The sequence below is a fragment of the Terrapene carolina genome, unplaced genomic scaffold, assembly GCF_002925995.2.
Source record: "Terrapene carolina triunguis isolate 2854851 unplaced genomic scaffold, T_m_triunguis-2.0 Scaffold310, whole genome shotgun sequence".
Taxonomy (NCBI): domain Eukaryota; kingdom Metazoa; phylum Chordata; order Testudines; family Emydidae; genus Terrapene; species Terrapene triunguis.
Genome location: NW_020664661.1, coordinates 354,617 through 378,112, shown reverse-complemented (window position 1 = coordinate 378,112; position 23,496 = coordinate 354,617). Strand labels below are relative to the sequence as shown.

Below are 23,496 nucleotides of genomic sequence, written 5' to 3'. Positions count from 1 at the left end.
GTGGATAAGTGGTGTATGCAGGAACCCGGCACAAGCAGTTTGTAGCACTCAGAGCCCAGGTGCACCATCTTGAGGTCAGAGTGGGTGAACTGGAGGAGCAGAGAGACAGAACTGCTTATATGGGGTAGTCAACAGGCGGACCGTAAGCCAAATCTGGACCGCCAGATGCTTTTGAACGGACAGAGACATCCTTTTATTTACTTATGATTATCATTATTGTTCTTGTTTTTGTATTATTTTCTCGGAGTCTGGACCTTGACAAAAATTTGGACTTTGACAAAAAATAATTGATTACCAGGGTGGATAAAAATCAACGATTTAAAAAAAAAAATGATTTTTTTGTATTTAAATTAGGTTTTTTTCTTCAAAAAAATCCATCTAAAGATAGTTTTAGATAAGACACATTATAGCTCAAAGATATCTCATTATGGAATAGGGATTATAAATTCTAATTCTATAATATGAGACAATATATTCATGTAATGTTTAAGAAAAGTTTTGTAAATGAGTTCCGATAGTTCATGGATTAGGGACCCAATTTTATGGTGTTCCAGGGGCTTCTGTATAGATTATTTAGGTTAATCTTTCTATCTACCCAATGGGACTCAGTGCTCAGTCTAGACAATACCATCAGAGATGCTTAATTCTGCAGTTCTCAAACTGTGGATTTGTGTCTCAAGAGATAACATGCTTGTTAACAGCAAAAATGGTACGTGTCGCACCTCTTCCCGCAGCTCCCATTGGCTGGGAACGGTGAACCGCGGCCACAGGGAGCTGAGGGGCTCCATGCCTGCAGACACTCCAAGTAAACAAAACGTCCCGCCAGCGGCTTACCCTGACAGGCCGGGAACCAAAGTTTGCCAACCCATTTATTGATGTCAATACTGCAGCCTTTTAAGGTTGCAAAGGCTTTTAGTGGACTAGATTGGCTTGAAAGGAATACTAAAAGAGCAGTGCTGCAGATCTGCATGACATTCAGTGACAATAATAATTTGACAGTGATAAAGCAGGTGATATTCCTATATAAAGTCCTACAAAATCTATAACTACAATAATAATAATAATCTATTTTCATACTAGTATTTAAAATGAACAGTGAAATCAAAAGAAAAAGGTCTGCTTATCATGCAGCATTCAAACTTAAAGTTGTTGAACATGCAGAAGCAAACAATAAGTGCGCCGCTGCTCGTGAATTCTGTATCAACGAGAAGTAAGAGAATGGCGAAAAAACAAAACAACACTAAAAGAAATGCCAAGAAGCAAGAAAAAATGTCCAACGAGGTGCGCTTCATTTCCTGAGCTAGAGAAACATCTCAATAATTGGGTTGTTGAATGTCGACAAAATGGGTACATCGTCACTAGAACTGGAATTCATCTGCGTGGTCTGCAAATGTCGAAAGACGACAAATACAAGTCAGTAAAGCCGTCAATGTTTGTCACATCAGCAGGTTGGTGTACTCGCTTCATGAACCGTCATGGTCTCTCTCTTTGTCAGCAAACAAAGATAGTGCAAAAGCTGCCGAGAGATCTGGAAGAAAAAAATCGAATCTTTCCAAAGGTTTATTATAAAATATCAAAAGGAATGTGCATTTGAACTGTCACAAATAGGAAATATGGACGAAACACCAATGACATTAGATCTCCCGAGCAACAGAACGGTAACCGGTGTTGGTGAAAAAACAGTTTTAATTAAAACCACTGGCCATGAAAAAATGCATTTTATGGTGGTTTTATCGTGTTTGGCAAATTGATCAAAGCTCCCTCCCGTTGTTATTATTAAAAGAAAAACCTTGCTGGCGTCATCGTATGTGCACACGAAAAGGGATGGAAGGATGAAAGTGCAACTATTGAATGGCTGGAAAAAGTGTGGAATAAGAGACCAGGAGCACTTTTCAAGAGACCTGCTATGTTCGTTTGGGACATGTTCAGGTCACACAAGACGGATGAGGTTAAAAATGTGGCCAAAGATATGAAAACTACTTTGGCTGTAATACCTAGAGGCTTAACTTCAGTTCTACAACTGCTTGATGTCTGCCTGAACAAACCCTTTCAGGACAGGCTACGCAAAATGTGGTCTGAATGGATGTGCTCAGGCATGGCGAAGTTGACAAAAGGCGGGAATCTTATGAAGCCCGAAATCAATCTGGTCACCCAGTGGATCAAGGACGTGTGGGTGTCCATTCCCTCGGAAATGATAGAAAAATCATTTAGAATATGCTGTATCAGCAATGCACTCGACGGGTCACAAGATGATGCCATATTTTATGATGAGACAACAGAGGCTGATGATGAGAAGGAATCCGAGTCTGAAGATGACACTGCCGACATCTATGATGACAATGCAGGTGCAGCTGTGACTGAAGTCGAGTTTAATGAACTGTTTGGTGAATCAGAGACTGATTCAGACTTTGAAGGATTATAAGACTTTTTTTGCAGCAGCTGCTCTAAAAAAAGTGGGAGGAACCAAGCTAACTCTCCCACAAGACGTGCGATGGAACTCAGTAGTGGACTGTTTTGAGCTCTAGATCAAGAACTGGCCTAATCTGATGACAGTTTGTGAAAATCGTGAAAAAACAGATGGCACTGTCACAGCCAAAGTTCTCAACAGAAATGTTGAACACATGCTGAGTACCCTGAAGCCTATTTCTGTAGCCTTGAAGAAAATGCAGGGAAATAGCTGTTTCATTGCTGATGCTGTTGAAATTTGGAAGGAACTGAGTGAGATCTTAAAAAGAGAAATAGGCAATGACAGAGTTAAATTACAAGCACTAATAAAACAAATGGGACAAGCACTATCGCCAGCTCATTTTCTTGTAAATATTCTCAATACTCGGTACTAGGGTCAAACCCTAACTGCTGAAGAAGAGGAGCTGGCTATGACATGGACATCCAGTAATCATCCCTCCATAATGCCAACTATAATAAACTTCAGAGCTAAGGGTGAACCATTCAAGATATAGGTTTGCTGATGATGTTTTAAAGAAAGTCACACCAATGAACTGGTGGAAGTCACTTAAGCACTTGGATTCAGAGTCTGTTGAAGTGATAATCTCACTTTTAACAGCAGTAGCTTCTTCTGCCGGTGTAGAAAGAATATTTTCCTCCTTTGGACTAATTCACTGCAAACTGAGAAATCGTTTGGGACCTGAAAAAGCAGGAAAGCTTGCTTTTCTTTTCCAGATTATGAACAAACAGGAAAATGAAGGTGAAGATGACTGAGTTAGCCGCAGAAGCCAATATATTTTAAGTTTCTCATGTTGACCTGGCTGACATAGTCAATTTAATTTTTGTGTTTTTTTTTTTTTTTAATATTTCATTTAACTATTTTAGTTACAAACAATTTTAACAAAAACAAACCTGATTTTAAAAAACTTGAATGTTTAACTAAATTCAAAAATTCATATGCTTGTTTTGTTAAAATATTATGTTTGCTGTTGAAGAAAAAAAATCCAGAATACATAACGTCGTTGTTTTAGTTAAATAAAACAATTTAAATGTTTGTCTGGTGATTTTCTCCTCCTAAAGCATGGCAAGAAAATCCTCCAAATATTAATGATTAATCTGTTGAATTGGAGATAGTTCACCTCCCAATGACTTCATAAATATCTGCTTCAATTACCTTTGCTAAATGAAATAACCAATCATTCATTTTCTGATATAGCTGTAAAACTCATCTGAAAAGTTTTCAAAAAAAATCACTTTAAAAATGTATAAAATGAAATGAAACCTACATCTATCTCTGAGTTGTGAAGAATATGTATTAAGGTTATAACAACCAACAAGAATGCACTTTTATGTAGAAACCCATGATTAAATTGAGTCTTCCTGACTAGTGATTTAAATCAAATCCATCCTGTTGATTACCCTTAACATTTGTGAGCGCACACACCTCAGAACTGACTCCCTCAATCCACCAGCTGAGGAAGCCAGTCTCACGATGAAAGGGCACTTAAGAGGAATGGAGTACACTGTTAGATGAGACCCTTCTTCCAACCAGCGGAATTGAAGAATCCCTCACATGCTGAGAAGGTTGCTTCAGATGGAATTATAGTAAGGAGACTCAGGCAGGCTGGGGCAACAGGGGATTGAATTGTCAGGAATGTAGATGGTAGATCTGGGCAAAATTTTTTGGATGAATTACCAAAAAGTGTTTTGATTCTAAAACTTTAGTTTCAGCTATAACTAAATGTTTTTATTCAATTTTTTTTTTGACTTTTCGATTCACCAAAGAATTCTGAAAAACATTTTCAGTTGAATATGAAACTTTTTTATTTATTTTCAAAACTGCCAGCAAACCAAAAAAATCCCATTATTTGTCCAGCTCTAGCAAATAGACTGTGAGCCCGACAATATGACTTGCCTGCTTGGTGCAAAGATGGTAGATATTATGAGACACTGAGATGGACTTCCGGTGAGTGCTGAAGAGGAGCCTGTGGTTTATGGTATATGTTGGTATCAGTGATGTAAGGACATGTAAAAGAAAAGTCTTGGAAGTGAGATTTAGACTGCTAGATAGAAGACTTTGTCCCCAGGTCTCTAAGGCAGCTTCCTCTGAAATGCTTCCAGTTCCATGCAGAGGTCCAGCAAGACAGAGGGAACTGCAGAGTCTCAATACATAGTTGAGAAGATGGTGCAAAGAAGAGAGGATTAAGTTTATTGGACACCATGGAACATCTGGGTGAGGTGGAACCTGTACACAGGAGATGGACTCCACCTAATCGGAATGGAACCCGGCTGCTGGCACATAAAACAACACATTGCAGGAACATTTAAACTGAACGCTGGAAGGGGCTGAGCAGCACATAAGTCAAAAGCCCATAAAGATGTTGGAAATACAATGGTATTCGTAAATCCAATAAAGGGTAGGGTGCAAATTGCAACTGAACTAGAGTAGTGACAGGATAAGAACAGAGGCAAATTCTGCAAAATCAACAGGGTGCCAGATCAAGGAGTTAAATAAAACAGGCACCTAGTCAAGAACAAGAACTATAAGTGTCTATATACATATGCAAGAAGTTTAAAAGCAAATATCAGAGACCTAGAATGCCTACCATGGACAAGGGCCTTGATAAACAGACATTACAGAAACATGGTGGAATGAGAAAAACCAAAGGTATACTGAAATACCTGCTTACAAACTGTACAGAAAAAGACAGAAGGCTGAACAGGTGGGGAAGGAGCACTGGATGTTAGGGATTCCATAGAATCTAGTGAGATAAAAATTCTGACTGAAGACCATCACATAGCCGAATCTATATGGATACAAATCCCAAGCTATCAAAATAGAAATACATTAGTGAAGCTATACTACTGGCCTCTGGATCAATAAAGAAACCCAATGCACAATGCTGAGGAAGATCAATGAGGAAACAAGATCCCACAAAACTATAATTGTGGGCATTAACTATCTACTGTACATATAAACTGGTCAAACAGCACAACAGGATCAAATTTAGAGAAAATTTCAAGACTTTTCATATATCCATAGACCCCAAAACCAGAAGGGACCTTAGTGATCATATAGGAGGTCAGACTAGATAACAGAGGTCATAGAACTTCTTCCAAAAATTCCTACAGCATAAACTTTAAACAATTGCTTCTTGGAGCAGCTAGTTCTACAGCACACAAGGGAAGAGGTTACTTCTGACTGTGTCTTAAGTAACACACAGAAACCAATTCAAGAAGTGACAGCAGCTGAGTCACTAAGTAACAGTAACCACAATATAACTAGGTTCAACATCCAAGCAGTAGGTGGTGTACCAAAAAGTGATGCAGTGACACTGTTCTTTAGAAAAGAAGATTTCAATAAAATGAGGTGGTCAGTCAAAAAGTGCTCAAAGCTAAAATAAAAAAGTAAAATCCCTAGATGTGGCTTGGATGCTACTAAAAAGATCGCAGAAGACAAGAGTACTGTTGTGCAAAAAAGGAAGTAGGAAGGCAAGGAGTAAACCATTAGCTACATGGCGAGGGTTAAGAGGCTATTCAAGCCAAACAGAAATCCTTCAACATTTGGAAATATAACCTTTATGAAGCCAATAAACAGGAACTTAACGACTGCTATAATTTATGTAAGAGGGAAAATAGAAGGACCAAAATAAAGTTCAAAGAGCAAATGACTAAAGGTATAAAAACCAAGATATACTTTAAGTAGATCAGAAGCAGTATCCCTAGAAACAATCAGTTGGTCCACTGGATCACCAAGGGTTAAAGGCAGCCATCAAGGAAGTAAGGATGTTGCCGAGAAGCTAAATAATTCCTTTCCATCAGTCTTAACCACTGAGAATTGGGAAGATTCCTCCCCAGACCTGCTCTTTCCTGGTTTCAAAGATGAGATGCTGTCAGAGATAGAGAAACAGATATAAACAGGTGTAAAGCAAAATGATAATTTAAAATGCAGTAAGTCACAAGGCCCAGGTGGTACACCCAAGAGTTCTGAAGGAACTGAAGTATGAAGTAACCAAGCTGCTAACAAAAACCTATTATCTCTCATTAAAAACAGCTATTGTTCCAAAGGATTGGAAGACAGCAAATGTAGTCACATTCTAAAAAAGCTGAAGGTGTGATCTGCACAATTACAGAGCCTTCCATCTGCACCTGAAAAATTGGTTACATTGATAAATTAAACAGAACAACACCACATCTAGAAGTTCATGATCCAACAGAGTCTACTGAGCATGGATTCTGCAAGGAAAAAATCATGGCTCACCTAATCTCTTTGAATTCTTTGAGCACGTAAGGTAAAGAAGCAGCAGCATATAAAGGAGAGCCATCTGATGTAACTTATTTATGTTCCAAAAGGCCTTCGACAAGGTCCCACACAATAGGCTACTAACGAATCTAAATCATCATAGGGCAAGAGGCAAAAATAGTGCCTTGGATCAAAAAGGAGCTAGGAACAGAAATTTAAAAAGTAGGAGTAAAAGGTCAATTTTCATCATGGCAAAAGGTGAACAGTGCCAGGCCTCAGGTAACGTACTAGAGCCCGTGTTATTTAATATATTTATTAATGATCTGGAAAGGGCAATGAACAGTGGGGTAGCAAAATCTGCACATGACACAAAGTTATTTAGGTTAGTCAGAATCAGAGAGGACTGCAAGGAACTTCAGAGAGATCTAAACAAGCTAAAGGAATGGGCAGCATGGTGGTCAATTAAATTTGAAGTCAACAAATGCAAAGTAAGGCACATCAGAAAAATTAAAACTATCCTTACATTTATGGGGTTCTGAATTAACTGCATCAACCCAAGAAATGGACCAACCGTAAACACCTCAATGCATAAGTGCCGATTTCCCCTCTTTCCCGTGGGTGCTCGACTCCCCGCCCCTGCCCCTGCCGCCACTCCACCCCTTCCATGAGGCCCCCCTGCCCCGCCTCTTCCCACCCCTCCCCGCCCCCATTCCAACCCCTTCCCCAAAGTCCCCGCCCCAACTCCGCCCCCTCCCTGTCAATATTCCAACTCCTTCCCCAAATCCCCGCCCCAAACCCACCTCTTCCCTGCCTCCTCCCCTGAGCGTGCCACGTTCCCGCTCCTCCCCCGCCTCCCGGAGCGTGCCAACGCTGCCAACAGCTGTTTGGAGGCAGCCGGGTGGGAAGCGCTTGGAGGTAGGCGGAGGAGCAGGGACGTGGCGGAGGAGGTGGGATGGGAGGAAGGGGCGCTTGGCTGCCAGTGGGTGCAGAGCACCCACTAATTTTTCCCTGTGGATGCTCCAGCCCCGGAGCACCCACAGAGTTGGTGCCTATGCCTCAATGATGATCTCTGTTCAATATCAATGTGCTCCTGTGGTCAAAAAAGCTAACAGCATGTTAGGACACATAAGAAATGGGGTGGGGAATACTGAAAACATTATGATGCCTTTGCGCAAATCTATGGTGCAACCTCACCTGGAATACTGTCCATGTGCAGTTCTGGTCACCCCATATAAAAAAAATATTGAAGATTTGGAGGGGGTTCAGAGAAGAGCAAAAAGAATGAAAAAAACTCTGGAAAAATCCTCATATGAAAAAACTAGGAATTGTACATTAGAAAGGGGACAAATAAGAAAGAACATCATAAAAGTATACAAAATAATGAATGGTAGAGAGAAGGGTAGTTCATGAGAGCCTACCTGTCTCATCACACAAGCATAAGGGGACGTTCAATTAAACTAAAAGGCCAGAAAGCAAAACTAATAAAAGGAAACACTTTTTCACAGAACGTGCAATTAAGCTGTGGAACTCTCTGCCACGGGAAGTCATTGAGGTCAAGAAAGTAAGGTTCAAAAAGGCACTGACATTTATATGGATATCAAGACACCATAATTAATGGACAACAATTTGGAAGGGATATTTAAATCTTGCGCTCCAGGGCTTAAGCCAATCTTTAATATTAGAGATCAGGACCTTTGTGGAGGGGGAAGGAAGAGAGATTATTCCACAAATGCCTATTTCAGGGTTTGTACAGCATCCTCTGAAACATCTGGTTCTGGCCACTGTGGAACACAGGACACTGGACTAGATGAAGTGCTGGTCTGATCCAGTCAGGCAATTCCTATGCTCCATACTGCAGTGAAGTAATTTTTTTTAACACAAAGGGCCACCACATTTCACCCTTTCTCCCCTTATTCCCATGGCATTCAAGAATAAAAGTAAATGTTAAAAGGAAGAGTCAAAGAAATTAAACACAAAAACGATTAGTGAAAAGCACCCAACTCAATACTGTTAACAGAAGAAAAGAAATACCAACTCTGGCTAAAGGTTTATAACCTTTGACATCTCAAACTAGAACCATAATTCTAAAATTACAAAGAAAACATTATTTGCAACTTTAAAACATATGGAAAATCTCAGGGCAGGTCATTCCAGAAAGGGGTACTGAGACTGCAGAAACATTTACAAGTACACGCCTACTTCTATGACCTTGAAAAGTCTGGAACATTATGGTCTAGCATCCCATCCACATACAAGAAGGTAGTGGAGTTTTACTGAGGAAAAACTCTTCTCCACACCTTACAGAGACAGCTGCAGAGGTGTGCTGATCCAGTAATTACTGGGGAAAGTGCACAGACAGGAACAGCTGGAAGCTCTGTAGATCTCTTCTATAAAAGCTTCCAGCCCTAGCCGAGAAAGGTGCTGCTGAAGAATGCACCCTTAATTCTCAGGACTCCCTAAAACAAGCTTTTAGTCAGCCTACCAGAACAACCTGAGAAGCACTGGATTCCTTCCTGGGCCCACTGCACAGGACAGACAATCGTTTGGAAAAAACAATATTCTTTAATTCCATCCCAGTGGAATTTCAAAATTCTGAAGGGCCACAAGCACTCTCCCTTCCCTGCCAATAACAAGGCACAGTCAGTCATATTGTTATCTCTGGCACCTGGGATTACTATTGGGCCACAGACCAGGTTCCTCGCTATGGAGTCTGTAGTAAGGATTATGTATCATTGTTCATGCTAGTAATTCCCTTTATGTTTGGCTCTTGCTTATTCCTTGGGTTACTATCAATCAACTGCTATTCTGACTCTGCTCAGCCAGAATATCTATTTGTTGGTCATTAGACAGGAAGGTTCCACCAACAAGGCACCTCTAGATGCCATTTCACATGTGCATATCACAGCATAGATTTACATAGCACCACATTATACACAGGACCCTACCAACATTGATAATGTCCCATCAATAATCAGCCACACAGGAACAAATGACATCAGTGAAGGAAGCCTTCATCTGATCATGAATCACTTCAGGGACTCATGAAGAGAATTTCATAGATTTTTAAGGCCGGAAGGGACCACAGTGATAATTTTGTCTGATCTCCTACATAACACAGGCCAAAGGGTTTTCCAGAATTACTTCCTGTATTAACTACAGCAGATATTTTAGAAAAACACCCCATCTTGATTTTAAAATTTGCGGTGATGGAGAATTCACCATGACTCTTGCTAAGAGTTGTTCCAACAGTTAATCAGTCTCACTGGTAAGAAAGTATGCCTTATGTTAAATCTAAATTTAGCTAACTTCCGTTTCTCTTCAGTTATATCTTTGTCCATTAGACTGAAAGGGCCTTCTATTATCAAATTTTTGTTCCCCATCTAGATACTTATGACTGATCAAGTCATCTCTTAAGATTCTCTTTGATAAACTAAACGGACTGAGCTCCTTGAGTCGATCACTATCAAGCATATTTTTCAATCCTTTAAGGACTCGTGGCTCTTCTCTTAACTCTCTCCAATTTACCAACATCCTTCTTGAATGGGGGACACCAGAACCTGACACAGTATTCCAGTAATAGTCACATCAGCATCAAATACAGAGAAATATAACCTACCTACTCCTACTTGAGATTTCCATTTATACATCAAGGATCGTATTAGCCCTTTTGGCCACAATGTCGCACTGCCTCCTGTTCAGCTGATCATCAAACCTTTGCCCCCCTCTAGCCCTTTTCAGAGTTACTGCTTCCCTGGATAGAGTACAATGTGCATTCTTTGTTCCTATATAGATGACTTTACATTTTGCCATATTAAAATGCATATTGTGCTAGAGTCCAGCTTACCAATTTAAGACAGCGGATACACAGGCCTTTCAGAGATACTTCCAGGGCCGTGTGGAAGTGAAGGAAAGAGAAGAGAGATTCTGAGACTAGTGGTGTTATGAGGATAAGGTTTGGATTTACAGAACATGGAAACAGTCTACAAGTAGAGCCTGTTTGGACCAGGTGAACTCTACATATGCAGAAGCTTTGCTAAATTCTAAAATTTTAAAGTGGCAGACCACATGAGGTGAGCTTTCAACAAGCTGGGAAACAAAAGGGGAGCTTTCAGGTAAGAAATAATTCAATATTTTTTCCAGGAAATGAATTAAGGAAGAGGACAGTAACAGTAGTCCTGAAATTAACACTGAAGACTTCGAAAAGAACTAACACTAAAATATCCACAAATAAATACAAATGTTAGGTGAAACAAGCAAGAACTGGAGCCCATCCCATAGAGATGATGATGCAGTGGACATAATGGATCCTTGGTAGGATGATTCTCATATCTGCAATGGCAGTTTAAATAAGTGTTTAAAAAGCTGAGCACCTGAAAGTTGGGAAGTGACAGAATTAAGGCCGTTCGTGCAATCTTAGTTCTGCCTCCTTGTGCGCATATCAGTCTTGAATTACATGGTTACACACTATTTTTTCCACAGGATGCTTGCTTCATTCAGCGCATGAGGGGACGGTGCTCAGCGGATAAGGCAGATATTCACTGTTTCTTTTGATCTTTTTCATTCAATGTATGGTTGTGGCTGGGAGTGACTATAAAGGAAAATCTAAAATAGGAGCCAGCATGTTAGGTTCAGAAGTGGTCTGAGACAGGTCTGGGTGCCCCTTATTGCCAAGAGACTTCTTTTAAACACAACAAAACTTGAGGGTAGCATGAGGGACTGGGACTTGGGAGACCTGGGTTCTATTCCTGGCTCTGCTATTAAACTGCTGAGTGACCTTGGGCAAATCACTTCCCCTCCCTGTGCCTCTCTTTCCCCATTTGTAAAGAGAGGTCTGTAACATGCTTTGAGATCTAGGGATGAAAAGTGCTAAGGGAGAGCTATGTATCAGCAGCAGCTACGTATTTGGTCCTGCTAGTGAAGGCAGGGGGCTGGACTCAATGACCTTGCAGGGTCCCTTCCAGTTCTATGAGATAGGTATAGCTCCATATATTACGTATGATCCAGCCCTTGAACTGAATACAGCAATATTTTCTTCCTCGTGAGCTTTTTGATGGTGCTTATCACCCCAGTATGCAAGCCCCTAAACATTAATTCTCAGAACAATCCTGGGAGAGGAGACCCCCTTATCACATTTTACAGATGGGGAAACTGAGGGCTTGTCCACACTACAGCGTGGGGGTCGATCTAAGATACACAACTTCAGCTACATGAATAGCATAGATGAAGTCGACATACTTAGATCTATTTACTGCGGTGTCTTCACTGCAGTAAGTCGACAGCTGACGCTCTCCCGTCGATTCCGCTTGCGCTTCTCGTTCTGGTGGAATACCGGAGTCGACGGGAGAGCGCTCAGCGGTTGATTTATTGCGTCTATACTAGATGCGATAAATCGACCCCCGCTGGATCGATTGCCGCCTGCCGATCCAGCGGGTAGTGTAGACAAGCCCTTTGACAAAGAAAGTGCAACTTGTCTGAAGCCACACAGTGAATCAGTGGCAGAGCCAGGATTGGAATTTGGGACCATCTGACTCCCATCCCCATGGTTCCTCCTCCAGAACACACTGACTTAATGGCACAAATGCTGAGCATCCACAGCACCCCATGACTTCAGCTATAGTTGAGAGTGCTTCACACTCCTGGAAAATCAGGCTCCCAGTGTCTCCTCTTGAACTGAAAAAATGTGGCTGCCTACCAAAATGTTGATTTAAGTGACTTGCTTAGCATCATATAGAATTCTGTGGCAGAGGCAGGAACACAACTGAGCTCCCCTGTGTAATATTCACCTGTCTTAATCACAAGACCATCTTTCTCTTCCTCCAGTCCCCTGTCTCTCCACATCTTCAACTTCTGCTAATCAAGAAACAGTCCTACAAACAACAGCCTCCTTCGCTATACAACTGTTCAATTCCCTGAGCTCCATCTGTCCTTTATATACCAACTGAGGCACTGGTCCTGTAGAAAAGAAAATATTATCATGTAATGAAAGATTATATCATAATGCATACACACAAGGAGGCAGAACTAAAATTTCCCTGCATCCTTAGTTCTGGCATTTCCTAATTTTCAGTGTGTTCAATTTTGCAATGAGAAATACTTTTTTTTTTTTGGTTTAGTTTGTAATTTCCTACTTTTTTAAAATAGAAAAAAAAGGGAAAAAATTCTGTTCTATAAATTCTATTATGTGCACCCTCCCTCCATCAGATTATGAGCAGGATTTGAACCCCTCCTCTGTGCAGGATATGCAGACCTGGGGCAAGAAGTTTATTATTAGGGCTGTTGATTAATTGCAGTTAACTCACACGACCAACTCAAAAAAATTAAATCGTGATTAATCACAGTTTTAATCACACAGTTAAACGATAGACTACCAATTGAAATTTATTAAATATTTTTGGATGTTTTTCTACATTTTCAAATATATTGATTTTAGGGCTGTCAATTAACTGCTGATTAGCGCCCAGCACAATTAACGTGTTAATTTTTTTTAACATGTGTTAATCGCAGCAGGGTAGCATAGGCTGCTCCGGAGAAGCTAACTCAGGTCAGGGGCAGTAACACAAGCCGCCACCGGAGGGCAGATGGAAAGAGAAGAGGCTACAGAAAGAGGTATGTGGTTCTCATGTCAGCTCCAGCTGAGAAGGTTTTTTTTTTTTTTAAAATAAGTAAAAACAGGACAGCCAGGGGCTCGCCCAAGCCACCCTGCCCCTTGCATGCTGCTCCAGATGCCCTCCCCATGCCACCTGCAGCTGGGGCTGAGCCCCCTGTTACTCCATGAGTGCCGCACTGCCCATGCTGGGATCTCCCCCCCTCCCCCCCCGGCCCTGTGCTGCCTGGGGCTGACCCCACTTCCCGAGCCCTGTGCTGCCTGGGGCACACACACACACACACTGAGCTCAGGGGCTGACCCCTACCACTGAACCCCATGTCTCCCAAAGCTGGAGCTCTGCCCCATGCCAGCTGGGGCTGACCCCCCCCCAAACTCTGGGGCTGACCCCCCTAACCCCATGACCCCCCCTAACCGCACCCACAGCTGGGGTTCAGCCTCCCCCCTGAGCTCTGCACTGCCCACGGTGAGGTCTTCTCCCCTCCCAAACCCTGTGCCGTCCACAGTTGGGGCTGGGGCTGACCCCCACTGCCCATAGCCGGAGATGGGGCTGACCCCCCCTACATGCCACCTGGGGCTGGCCCCCCCCATGCCACCTGGGGCTGGCCCCCCAGCCCCATGTCACCCACAGCTGGGTCTTCCCTCCCCTACCCCCCCCAAGCCCTGTGCTGTCCACAGCTGGGGCTGGGACTGACCCCCATCCCTAAGCCTCATGTCGCTCGCAGTTAGGGCTGAGCTGACACACACACCATTCCCCATGAGCCCCATGCCACCTGGGGCTGATCCCCACTCCCAAGCTCCACACCACGCGCAGCTCGGGCTGAACCACCACGCGCAGCTAAGTGCCTCCCCCGGCTGAGGTTTATCCCGCCCCCAGCTCTGCGCCATCTAGGGGTCAGCTCTGAAGCCAGCACTGCCCACCCCAGCAGAAAATTTCTCCACTTTCCTGCTGGCAGGCAGTGCTGCCTTCAGCTGAGCCCCAGGCAGCAGCTGCCTCTCTCTGCTCTGCCTTGTCGCTGGGACAAATGCCCATGGTGAAAAAATAGGGACAGCCGGGACAGAGCTGAAAAGGGGGACTGTCCTGGCCAAAACAGGACATATTGTCACCCTAGCCATCCTGTACCTTGTTGTGCCCGGCTGGCCCCTCAGTCCCAGGACCAACCCCCCTGCGTCGTGCCCCACTGCCCCTAGCCGGCTGCTCACGCCGGGGGTACCCCATAGAGAACACGGCCTGACAAGCTCAGTTTCCCCACACCAGCTTCTCCCCCCCTGCAGTATGAGTCCCTGAGGTAAAGGATTGCAAACAAGGGCTCCCTCAGCTGGAGGGAGTCCACCTAGCTCAGTAAAAGGAGGCGAGCCCGGTACCAGAAACCACCTTTCCAGAAGCAGCAGCAAGACACCTCCCTCACCCTCCTCCTGCACAAGTTATTGCTTGCTCCTCCCCGTTGTCACCCCCAGTCCTCCCAGACTCTCCTCCTGCAAAAGTCATTGCTTACTCCCCCCCCCCCCCCAAACACTGAATGCAGATTTCTAAGATGAAACTCTCTTTGGACAGGAGGTGAACCTGGTGAGCTCAGAAACCCACCCCAACAGAAGCAGCATCAAGAATTCACCTTTCTCCTGCAAAACTCACACCCCTCTCATCTCCAGAGTACTGAGATAAAAAAAAATCTTACCCCTTCAATAAGCCAACACTCCTCTAAAGGACACATACAAAATAGTACACAAAAGGCTAACCCAGCAGCAGCAGGCAAAAAAAAAAAAAAACCTCCTGCACAATTCACTCTCCTACTGAATGTTAATAATCCTAAGGTAAAAACCTTTCAATATCCATGGCAAGGACACTTTCGAACAGGACACAAATATATTGATTATATAGAAGAATTTATTGAATTATTCTAGACACTGACACAGTTCTATTGTGCTTTCATGATCTGGAATGATTAAATATCAGAAAACGGTAATGGAGCAAAGCAGCAACAGTTCAGGACTTTAGAATGGGAAGTTTATATTTAAAATACTTCCAGATGGTTCTTTGGCTAAAAAGACTTACCTGTAGCTATTGCAAGGCTGAGTTCCAATACCATAGGAGCACTTCAAGTCTGCAGTACCACCTACGTTCTAAGCATGCTTTTGTCTCCGGATCTTGTGCTACAGATAACCCACTGCCAGCAAATGAATCCAGCCAGCCAGGACAGAGTACAATTACAGAGTTTTAGGATCGGTACAAGCCCATGGATCAAACAAAGTACAACACCTTAACCAATGATATTGCTAAGTGGATAGCTATGGACTGCAGACCACTCAACATTGTAAATGACAGAGGTCTCAGAGATATTATTCAAACTGCATCTTCCAGTCAGTCATACACCTTGCCCTCCTGAGGAAACATTGCATCACAAATAAATGACCTATATGACAACGAGAAGACTACAAAGTTGGAGCTTCTGAAAAATGCACTGGCTGTTGCTTTGACTGGTAATCACTGGACAGCCTTGAGCAATCATAGCTATCTTGGTGTCACCGCACACCTTATTGATGAAGCATGGACACTGCAGTCGTTTGCTGTAACAGTAACTCATTCTGAGGAGACATTATGCTGAAGCATGTGCAGAGCGTTTCACGGACATGGCGAAAGAATGGAATATTCAAGAAAAAGGTAACAACAATTAGTACTGACAGTGCACGTAACATGGTAGCAGCCGCCAGTTGCTTGCCTTTTGAACACATAACATGCATTGCTCACAGTCTGCAGCGATCCATTACAGTAGCGCTCAGTGAGGGTGGTTTTGCCACGTACTGGCAAAATGCAGAAAACTTGTGGGCCATTTCAATCACAGTCCAGCTAACAGTACAGAGCTAGGAATAACACAAGCTGCAAATGGACAGAAACAAGAACCTCTCGTACAAGATATTTCAACCAGATGGAATTCCACGTTGGCTATGATTCAGCGCCTGCTTTGCAATAAAGCCGTTAGGACATCCACATTAGCTCTTCAAAAGCACCATCTATCAGTGCCAACAGATAAGGATTTTGAAAAGCTAGAAACACTATTTGAGCCCTGCAATTTGTGACTGAACTCCTTGGGGGGGAATTGTATATCTCCTGCTCTGTCGTTTTACCCACATTCTGCCATATATTCCACATTATGGCAGTCTCTGATGACAACCCAGCATATGTTGTTCCATTTAAGAATACTTTCAAACAGATTTTACAGAACGCAAAGAATGTACTAATCTGAGATTTCTAAAAATAGCTACAGCACTAGACCCAAGATTTAAGAGTCCAAAGTGCCTTCCCAAAATCTGAGAGGGACGAGGTGTGGAGCATGCTGTCAGAAGTCTTAAAAGAACAACACTCTGATGTGGGAAAAAACGGTTACTCACCTTTGTAACTGTTGTTCTTCGAGATGTGTTGCTCATATCCATTCCAATTAGGTGTGCGCGCACTGCGTGCACGATCGTCGGAAGATTTTTACCCTAGCAACTCTTGGTGGGTCGGCTGAGGCGCCCCCTGGAGTGGCGTCCTCATGGCGCCGGATATAGGCCCCTGCCAACCCAGCACCCCCTCAGTTCCTTCTTGCCGGCTACTCCAACTGCGGGGAAGGAGGGCAGGTTTGGAATGGATATGAGCAACACATCTCGAAGAACAACAGTTACAAAGGTGAGTAACCGTTTTTTCTTCTTCAAGTGCTTGCGCATATCGATTCCAATTAGGTGACTCCCAAGCCTTACCTAGGCTGTGGGGTCGGAGTTAGATGTCGCAGAGTGAAGGACTGCTGAGCCAAATGCCGCATCATCCCTGGACTGCTGCACTATGGCATAGTGGGAAGCGAAAATGTGCACGGACAACCAAGTCGCTGCCCTACATATCTCCTGTATGGGCACATGAGCCAGAAAGGCAGAGGAAGAAACTTGGGCCCGAGTGGAATGGGCGGGGAGTTGTAGAGCTGGGACACCAGCCAAGTCATAACAGGCACGGATGCATGAAGTAATCCAAGACGATATTCACTGCGAAGAGACCGGAAGGCCTTTCATCTGGTCTGCCACCGCTACAAACAGTTGGGATGTCTTTCTGAATGGCTTTGTTCGCTCAATGTAGAAAGCAAGAGCCCTGCGAACGTCTAGGGAATGTAGCTGTTGTTCCCTTCGCAAAGCGTGCGGCTTTGGGAAGAAGACCGGAAGGAAGATGTCTTGGTTGACATGGAAGGCAGACACCACCTTAGGGAGGAGGCGGGGTGTGGTCGCAGCTGTACCCTGTCTTCATGGAACATCGTATACGGTGGGTCTGATGTGAGGGCCCTAAGTTCTGAGACTCGTCTTGCCGATGTGATAGCGATGAGGAAAGCTGTTTTCCAGGACAGGTACAGAAGCGAGCAGGTGGCCATGGGCTCAAAGGGGGCACCCATGAGTCTAGATAGGACTAGATTGAGGTCCCACGTAGGGGCCAGCTGACGGATTTGTGGGTACAGACGTTCTAAGCCCTTGAGGAACCTGCTGACCATGGCACTGGAGAAGACTGAGCGCCCGTGCTCGCCCGGGTGGAAGGCAGAGATCGCTGCTAGGTGGACCCTGATAGATGAGACAGCTAGGCCTTGCTGTTTCAAGGACCAAATATAGTCCAGGATGGTAGGTATTGGTACCCCCGTAGGGACAGTGTTATTTAGGGCACACCAGCAGGAGAAGCGCTTCCATTTGGCCATGTATGTGGACCTAGTGGAGGGCTTTCTGCTCCCCAAGAGCACTTGCTGCACCAAAGTGGAGCAACGCAGCTCGGATTGAGTCAGCCATGAAGCAGCCACGCAGTCAGGTGGAGGGACTGCAGATCCGGATGACATAATCTGCCGTGTTCCTGAGTGATCAGGTCCGGCCACAATGGTAGAGCGATTGGTTCCGTCACCGACAGATCGAAGAGCGTGGTGTACCAGTGCTGTCTGGGCCACGCTGGAGCGATCAAGATTAAGCGGGCCTTGTCTCTGCGTAACTTGAGGAGGACCTTGTGGACCAACGGAAATGGAGGGAAGGCATAGAGCAGGTGGTCTTTCCATGGTATCAGGAAGGCGTCTGACAGGGAGCTCGGGGAACGTCCCTGGAGAGAGCAGAACACTTGGCACTTCCGAGTCTCACGAGAAGCGAAAAGGTCTATGTGGGGAAATCCCCACCTCTGGAAAACAGAATGAATAACGTCCGGACGTATCGACCACTCGTGAGCCAGGAAGGACCTGCTGAGGCAATCTGCCAAGGTGTTCTGGACTCCTGGGAGAAAATATGCCACCAGGTCGATTGATTGGGCTATTCAAAATTCCCAGAGATGTATGGCTTCCTGACAGAGGAGTGACGACCGCGCTCCGCCTTGCTTGTTGATGTAAAACATGGCCGTTGTGTTGTCTGTGAAGATCGCAACACAACGGCCCTGCAGGTGTTCGCGGAATACCTGACACGCTAGGCGTACTGCTCTCAGTTCCCTGACGTTGATGTGCAGGGATATTTCTTGTGCGGACCAAAGGCCTTGTGTGCGAAGGTTCGCGAGGTGAGCACCCCAGCCCAGAGGACGTGTCCGTGGTGAGGACTAGAGAGGGCTGTGGGGCATGGAATGGCATCCCCCCGCAAACAAGGTTGGGGTTTAGCCACCAACCCAGAGAGGACAAGACCTTCGTCGGCACCGTGAGTACTGTGTCCAAACTGTCCCAGCCTGGGCGGTATACTGACGAGAGCCAGATCTGAAGCGGGCGGAGGCGTAGTCTGGCATGTTTGGTCACGAAGGTGCACGAGGCCATATGGCCCAGAAGACCGAGGCACGTGCGTGCTGTCGAGGTCGGGAAGCTTTGGAGGGCGTGGATAATAGTCATCATGGACTGGAAGCGGGTCTGCGGTAGGCACGCCCTGGCGAGAATCGAGTCCAGGACTGCCCCGATGAAGTCTATTCTTTGGATTGGCTCCAAAGTGGACTTTTCGGCGTTGAGCAGCAGGCCCAGTTGCCTGAAGCAGGTCATGACGAACCGAATGTGAGACCGCACCTGTAGCTCGGACCGACCCTGAATGAGCAAGTCGTCGAGGTACGGAAACACTTGGATGTGATGTCTGCGGAGCCAAGCCGCTACGACAGCCATACATTTTGTGAAGACCCTTGGCGCTGTGGAGAGGCCGAAGGGGAGGACCGCAAATTGGAAACGCTGCTGTCCGACCACAAAGTGAAGGAACCGCCTGTGCGGTGGGTAGATCGCTATGTGGAAGTACACGCCCTTCATGTCGAGGGCGGTGTACCAGGATCCAGGGATGGGATAATAGTTCCCAGGGTAACCATGCGGATCTTCAACTTTACCATGAATTTGTTGAGTCCGCGTAGGTCCAGGATGGGCCGAAGCCCCCCCTTTGCCTTGGGGATTAGGAAGTAGAGGGAGGAAAAACCCCTGCCCCTCAAGTCTCTTGGTACCTCTTCCACCACTCCAATAGACAGGAGCGCTTGTACCTCCTGCAAGAGGAGTTGCTCGTGAGAAGGGTCCCTGAAGAGGGACGGGGAGGGGGGGTAGGAAAGGGGGTGCGAAATAAACTGAAGATGGTATCCAGTTTCCACCGTGCGTAGGACCCAGCGATCTGACGTTATGCGGGACCACGCAGGGAGGAAACAGGAGAGGCGGTTGGAGAAAGGCAGGGAAGGATCCTGGGAGGAGACTGGTGCTCCGTCCTCGAGCGCAACTTCAAAAGTTTTGTCTGGGCTCCGCTGATGATCTAGGGGGGGTTCTGATTCTGGCCTGCTTCGGACCAGGTTGTCGCTTCCTATTGCCATGACCACGCCTTCTAGAGAAGTCTTGCCGCGGTCGAGGGTTAGGGTAAGTGTGCTGCAGCTGGGGCCGGAAGGGCCTGCGTTGCGTCACTGGGGTATGCATGCCCAATGAGCGCATGGTGGCCCGGTTATCCTTCAAACTTTGCAGTCTGGGATCAGTCTTCTCTGAGAAGAGACCTTGGCCTTCAAAGGGCAGGTCCTGTATAGTTTGCTGCAGTTCCGGTGGGAGGCCGGACATTTGCAGCCATGAAATGCGGCGCATAGCCACTCCCGAGGCTAGAGTTCTAGCTGCCGAGTCAGCTGCGTCTAAAGACGCCTGGAGTGATGTCCTTGCCACCTTCTTGCCCTCTTCGAGCAAGGCCCCAAACTCTTCCCTGGGCTCCTGGGGAACCAACTCTTTGAATTTCCCCATAGAGTTCCAGGTGTTATAACGGCTCAGGAGGGCTTGCTGATTAGCTACCCTGAGCTGTAGGCCACCAGTAGAGTAAATCTTACGCCCAAACAGATCCAGGCGCCTAGCGTCCTTGGACTTAGGTGCGGGTGCTTGTTGGCCATGCCTCTCCCTCTCGTTTACAGACTGTACCACGAGGGAGCAAGGTTGGGGGTGCACATACAAGTACTCAAACTTTGGATGGCACCATGTATTTCCTTTCCACCCCTCTTGCTGTGGGAGGGATGGACGCTGGGGACTGCCAGCTAGTATTGGCATTCGCCTGAATGGTCTTAATGAAGGGTAAAGCTACCCGCGTGGGGCCATCGGTCGACAAGATGTCCACCACCGGGTCCTCAACCTCCACCACCTGCAGATTCATATTCTGTGCCACCCTACGAAGCAGGTACTGGTGAGCATGAAGATCTATAGGTGGGGGGCCAGAGGAGGACATGCCTGTCACGGCTTCGTCAGGCGAGGATGAAGACGACAATCCCTAGACTAGTGGGTCTTGGGGAAGGTCAGGTTGAGGAGGGTCCAGTTGCCCTAGGTCCACAATCGTAGGGACATCAAGCTGTTCAGGCGGTAGGGCAGTTGCCTCCGAAGCTATCGGGGAAGGACAGCTAACAGTTGCCTCAGGTACCCTAGGCTCCGAACAAGCCGAGCGAGAAGCACCTGAGGGGCCACCTTGGGCTTGGTGGTATGCCCAAGGGGTCCAGAAGGACCACTGTGGAGGACCTTGGTCGGGATCCTGTCCTACATCTGGCCCCTGGCTAGCGCCATCAGCGTCCTGGCCCTGGACATTATAGCCACTCTCCGCTTGGGACGACGCCGAGTTTGGGCGAGAACACCAAGGCGGTGCTGAACGCAGTTGTTGTGTTGACATGTCGCCATCTACTGGTCCACGCGTGAGGGCTGGGGACCGGTGCCGGTGTCCCAAGCGGTACCGTGATCGGGAGCGGGACCGACGATCATAACGGTGCCGGGAGGTCGATCTCAATGACGAACGACGGTGCCGTCGGTGCCGCGACCAGCCGTGTGATGAGCGGTGTCGGGACTGGGCTCGGGACCGATCGTACCGGGAGGCAGACCTCCGGGAGGTGGAGCGGTGCCGCGAGTAAGACCGGCGCCGAGATGGAGATCGGTGCCGGGACTGCGAGCAGCGCCGAGACCGTGACCATCTGCGAGACCGGGACTGCGACCGGCACCGAGAGCGGTGCCGACCTGTTTCGCTCTGTGAAGGAGGTCGCATGAAGGCGGGCTTCCCTATGGATGGGACAGTCCGCACCGGCCGTGCCGGAGGGCGAGACGGTCCGGGCTCCGTTAGCGCGATCAGGTCGCGAGCAGTGGAGAAAGTCTCCGGAGTGGACGGCAGGCCCAGCTCAACCATGGTGTGTCCATGCTAAGCTTCCATGAGGAGCTGTTTTAGACCGAAGTCCCGCTCCATTTTTGTCCGAGGCTTAAAAGACTTGCAAATGCGGCACTTGTCAGGTTGATGCGCTTCCCCCAGGCACTTCAAAACAGGAGTCGTGGGGGTCTCCAATGGGCATCGGCTTGAGACAGGCTGAAAAAGGCTTGAAACTCGGAGACTTGGGCATGAGCCCTGGTACCGGGGCGGAGGAACGGGGATAAACCCCGATTCCCCAACTTATGTACAACTATATACACTAATATACGATATACAAACTTACTAAGACTTCTCTAAAAACTGCTAAACTAATAAAATACACTAAGAACTAACTATAAGACAATGAGAAAGCTAGGGATGTGGAGGTCAGCTATGCCGCTCTCCACAGTTCCAACGACCATCCCGGACGGTAAGAAGGAACTGGGGGGGGCGCTGGGTCGGCAGGGGCATATATCCGGCGCCATGAGGGCGCCATTCCAGGGGGCGCCTCAGCCGACCCACCGAGAGTTGCTAGGGTAAAAAACTTCTGACGATCGTGCACGCGGTGCGCGCACCTAATTGGAATCGATATGAGCAAGCACTCGAAGAAGAACTACAGAACCCGAACCACCAAAAAAGAAAATCAACCTTCTGCTGGTGGCATCTGACTGAGATGACTAAAATGAACATGCGTCAGTCCCCCGCTTTGGATCGTTATCGAGCAGAACCCGTCACCAGCATGGACATATGTCGTCTGGAACAGTGGTCAAAGCATGAAGGGGCATATGAATCTTTAGCACATCTGGCACATAAATAGCTTGTTACTCCACACCTGTTCTCACTTTCATGGGACATTGTAAACAAGAAACAGGCAGCATTATCTCCTGTAAATGTAAACAAACTTGTTTGCATGAGTGATTGGCTGAACAAGAAGTAGGACTGAGAGAACTTGTAGATTCTAAAGTTTTACATTTTTTGTTTTTGACAGTTTTTTTTGTACATAATTCTACATTTGTAAGTTGCACTTTCATGATAAAGAGATTGCACTTGTATTAGGTGAATTGAAAAATACTATTTATTTTGTTTTTTACAGTGCAAATATTTGAAATCAATATATTTGAAAACGTAAAAAACATCCAAAAATATTTAAATAAATGGTATTCTATTATTGTTTAACAGCACGATTAATCGCACAGCCCTATTTATTACCTACGCCCAGGAAATAGTTAAAATATTGGCACCACTTCTCTGCACTGCAGACACTTGATAAAGACCACCAGAACAAAAGATTGAAACAAGGGTTCCTAGACAACTTCTTAATGCATTCTAAGCCACAGAGCACTATACTCACGTTAGACTTTAACTATCCAGATATTTGTTGAGCAACAAATACAGCCAAAGATGCAGTATCAAAAAGAGGTCTTTTAATTATGCAGAAGACTACTTTATGTAAAAGAAAATGGAGACTTCTATTCTACAACCAAACGATAAGCCATTTTGGATATACATCTTGCTTGATGGGGGGGAACTGACAGACTACCAGGAAGCTTGGAATGTATGACCATGGGTTGCTTGATTTCAAGTCAACATAGTAGGAATGAGG

At 45.9% G+C, this 23,496-nt stretch overlaps 1 protein-coding gene across 1 annotated transcript in view; it reads right to left on the bottom strand.

Annotated features, from left to right (window-relative positions):
• Positions 1-23,496, bottom strand: part of USP4 (ubiquitin specific peptidase 4) — a 140,160-nt gene that overhangs the window by 90,220 nt on the left and 26,444 nt on the right. The window lies entirely within an intron of this gene.